Raw genomic sequence first — 4,383 nt, 5'->3', positions numbered from 1 at the left:
CCGCCAGGAGCCCCAGGCCAAGAGACGCTGTGAGCGTTTGAGAGATTTTATTACATCCTCTCGCCGTGGGCAGGGACCAGTCTGTCGGTGTCTGCCCCGAGGGGTGGTGAGGTCCTCTCACATCGGGTGGAAGTGCGCAATATGGAGTCAGGGTGTGGGGGTGGGGGGGCGGTCAGGCGGACTGGAGGAGAGGGAGAGAGAGAGACGGAAACCTCAGTGATGAGAGAAAATCATGCATCGGCTTCCCCCTGCACACCCCCTGCTGCATCTGCCTGGGTTCAGTCCGGAGGCAGGAACCACAGCTGGTGACGTAGGGACAGTTTAACATAGAAATTATTAAGTCATGATACAAGAGCAACTGTAAGATCTGAGGAAACTGCCCGGCCAGCGGGGCTCAGGGGCTGAGCGTCAACCTATGAACCAGGAGGTCAGGGTTTGATTCCCGGTCAGGGCACAGTCCCTTCTCTCCGTTCCACTCTCTCTCTCTAAAAAAAAAAAAATCAATGGGAAAAAGTAGCCCTGGGTGAGGACTAACAACCAGAAGAGAAGTGGAAGTGTCTCCATGATGCTTCCATCAGATGAGCTGTCGAAGCAGCCCCTGCCCAGCTCTGCCCGCTGGAGCTCCGATGGGGGTCTGACTGAGTCACTGCGGAGGCGGGGAAGATCCCGCACGCTTTCCGCTTTCAGCAGAGACGCACCCCGTGGGGCGAACTGCTCCTTGGGCGTGTGAGTCATCGACTCTCTCCCCATTGGACGAAGGTCCGAGAAACCGGTGGGACCGACCGGAAGTGAGCCATGTCTTAGCTCACCCCGAAATCACAGCCTCTCTGAATTGGGGGAGTTTATTTATTTGTTTAAAAAAATTTTTTTTAACTTCAGATCATCGATCGGCTGTCTCCTGCACACACACCCCCCCACACACACACACACCAGCCCCTCCACTGGGGATGGAGCCGAAACCAGGGCATGTGCCTTTGACCGGGGATTGGACTGTGTGTGACCCGATCCCTAGGCCCCACACCGGCCGGGCGACAGGCCAGGCTTTTTGTCTCACGCCGTATCCCAGGCTGGGCTGGGCCTGACCTTGGGCCCTTTACCTCGTGCGGGCTTTTAGGTCTGTGATGACGTGACCTTCCGTTCAGGTAACAGTTCTTCCGTCGCTGTAGTTAGAATCGAGCATCGGCCTTTACCATCTAACAAGCAGCCGGCTGTGTGGTTCATAAAACCGCTCAGCCGCAGCCCTGCCTGCGTGGCCCAGGGCTTGGGCGTCAGCCCGCGAGCCAGGAGGTCACCGGTGCGGTTCCTGGTCACGGGAGACGGGCTGGACCCCAGCAGGGGGCGTGCAGGAGGCCGCCCACGGATGCTGCTCGCTCATCATTGACGTTTCTCTCCCTTCCTCTCTGAAATCAATAACAATATTTTTTTAAAAAAATCAATGACAACATATTTAAAAACACACCCACAATTACCTCTCCGCGGTGTCCATCTTGCGAGAGTGGTCACAGCTCTCCCAGCGGCACCGGCGTCCTGATGTGTCCTGTCCCCACAGGCCAGCCGGGGGCCGCTGAAGATTTATGATCAGCAGGTAGCGGCTTCAGACTGATTTATGGGACCGTCATCCTATCTTCCCTCCTCCTGCCTCCTCGTCCCCCCGCCAAAAAACACACAAAAACAGGAGGATAAAGCGTTTCCTGGCAGGACTGCGCCTCCAGCGCTGACCCCAGCTTCATCGATAACCTCCCGTAAATTGCATGCCAGCGGGGAGCCCGCTTTTAAACCGTAAACGGACCCTGGCAGAAGCCACGGAGGCAGACGCGGCCCTGCGCTCTGCCAGGAAAACCCCTGAGGGGCGCCCACCCTCTGCTTCCTGTTGTTGTTGTTCATCCTCACCCGGGGCTATTTTTAAAAAAGTAATTTTTTATTGATTTTAGAGAGGAAGGGAGAGAGGGAGAGAGAGAGAGAGAGAGAGAGAGGGAGAGAGAGAATCGTGGACCGGCTGCCTCCTGTATGACCCCTACTGGGGATCGAACCTGCAACCCAGGAATGGGGCCTTGACCGGGAATCGAACGAACCTCAGATCCTGCGGTCGTCCGAGGGCCGGCGCCCTAACCACTGGCCCACACAGGCCAGGGCGGGGCGTGTGTGTATTTAGGGAGTGGGGACCTCCGAGATCAGGCCCTGGTGTCAATGTGACGATAACCACGATCGCCGGGCGCATTGTACTTCGAGCTGGAAAGAGAGGCCGTCCCGGTTAAGGGCCTCTGTGCTCGGGGAGGGTGGCCCCGGGGCTGGCAGCTGCCTGGCGGGCGGGCTGGCGGCCAGCGGAGACCCCTCGTGCTTTGCAGATGCCACCGGGATTGTGGGGCCCTCTCCCCACCGGCCAACGCCGCCCGGGGCTCCCGGGGACGGGCCAGGCTGCGCGTTCTGACGCTGCCTCCATCCCATTACCTTGGAAGATGTCTGATGGCCCATCCAAGTGTCTGTGTTTGTTGTTGTTGTTAAAAATCTGGGCTTCCCCGTATCCTAGGCAACCCTTGAAAGCAGCAATAGTCCAAGGCGGGCGGCATCCTGTGGGTTTCCGTCGTCAACACCCCCGAGTCCCCGCTGACAGGCGCTGTTGGTGGGGTCGCTTTGCCCGTGGGGATCCGTGCTGCCCGATGTCCGTGGCCTTCGGTGGCACGGCTCTGGGTTCGGAAGCCACAGGGGGGCACCTCCATGCTCACTTCCCCCTCTCCTCCCAGCAGCATGGCTCCTCCTTCTCCTTTGTTAAATTATATTTTTATTGGCTTCAGAGAGGAAGGGAAAGGGAGGCAGGGATAGAAACATCCGTGATGAGGGAGAATCGTGGACCGGCTGCCTCCTGCACGCCCCACACGGGGGATCAAGCCCGCAGCCCAGGCCTGGGCCTGACCGGGAATCGAACGGTGACCTCCTGGTTCCTAGGTCGACGCTCAGCCCCTGAGCCACGCCCGCCGGACTAAAACACAGTCTTTTAAAACTTTGGTTCCTGTTTCTTCCCCTTTGTTTGGAGCAGCGTCGCCGAGTTGACGTGGAAATTATTTCACAGAAAGACTTCCCTCTTTTCTTGAGAAAAACACACCTCCGTGTGTTTAGTGCAACAGGTTGTGTTCCTGTGGGGGCGTGCGAGAAATTCGAAAACAAACACATTTTCCTCGCAGATGGTTAGGTGTCAGGCTCGGCCTGGGTTGTGGATTATTATTATTATTATTTTTTTTATTGATGTCCGAGGGGCGGGAAGAGGGGGAGAGAGAAACGTCAATGATGAGAGAGAACCACTGATCAGCTCCCTCCTGTAAGCCCCCTACTGGGGATCGAGCCCGCAACCCAGGCATGTGCCCTTGACTGGAATCGAAGCCAGGACCCTGCAGTCCACAGGCCGACGCTCTATCCACTGAGCTAGGGCCACCGTGGATTTTCTGGGGGAAAAACAGAATCTTGCTTCGCTTGGCAACCCAGCACCATGGACAGCGCCCACCGCATGGCAGGCACTTGATGTTGGCTTGTAGAGACACACGCACATACATACTGCACTAAACCCCCCAAAACAGCGAGTTCTGTGACTCAGCCTCGATCCGCACAAGAGGAAGGCAGCGCGGGGAGAAGCCGGTGTTGGGCAGCCACCAAGAACTCCTCCCACAGTGTTTGTATCCGGAATTCATTCTTCCTCCTGAGGAATTCATCGAGAATCAAACAATTCACCACACGAAAGGCGGGCGGGAAGGGATGTTGACGTTGCAGCATTGAGGGTCCTTTTAGAAGCCACGTGGGTAGGACCCCACCGGGTGTGGCTCAGCCGTTGAGCGTCGACCTGAGAACCAGGGGGTCACTGGTTCGATTCCCGGTCAGGGCAGGTGCCGGGGTTGCGGGCTCGATCTGTTTTCCAGGGCTGCTGGCCTCTCGCTCCCTTACCATTGTCATCATCATCATCATCATCATCATCATTATCATTTTTATTATTATTTCCTCTCTGTTCTGCTCTGGGCCCGTTCTTGTGAGGCATGCCAAGGCAGATGGGGGACCGATTTGCAAATGGCCCTTGCGGCTTAGCTCATTCTTTCCTGCGCTGACCTTCCTGGGGAACGTGGCAGAAAACACGTCCTCCCGCGTCCGCCGCCCGCCTTCTCCCCACCGCCCCCTCGGGCTGGGTGGCCTGCAGGACACTGTGAGGAAATTGGCGGGAGATGAAAGAACGCGCTTCCTTTGATGGTCAGTGAGTGCTGGCTTTGTCATGATAGCCCATCTCTCCTCCGATTCAGCTGCCCGTCTCCCTGGAGATCAAAGGAAGGGCTTTTCCTCTCTCGATCCACAGCATTGTTTACGGCTGAGCTCGGGGGGCTACCGTGTGTGGCAGCGGCCGCCACG

The 4,383-nt window shown here is 57.4% G+C and overlaps 1 protein-coding gene across 1 annotated transcript in view; it reads left to right on the top strand.

Annotated features, from left to right (window-relative positions):
• Positions 1-4,383, top strand: part of GABRG3 (gamma-aminobutyric acid type A receptor gamma3 subunit) — a 49,127-nt gene that overhangs the window by 6,757 nt on the left and 37,987 nt on the right. The window lies entirely within an intron of this gene.

The sequence above is a fragment of the Myotis davidii genome, unplaced genomic scaffold (genome assembly GCF_000327345.1).
Source record: "Myotis davidii unplaced genomic scaffold, ASM32734v1 scaffold811, whole genome shotgun sequence".
Lineage (NCBI taxonomy): Eukaryota > Metazoa > Chordata > Mammalia > Chiroptera > Vespertilionidae > Myotis > Myotis davidii.
The sequence above is the reverse complement of the archived record's forward strand: the minus strand, read 5'-3'. Positions and strand labels throughout refer to the sequence as shown.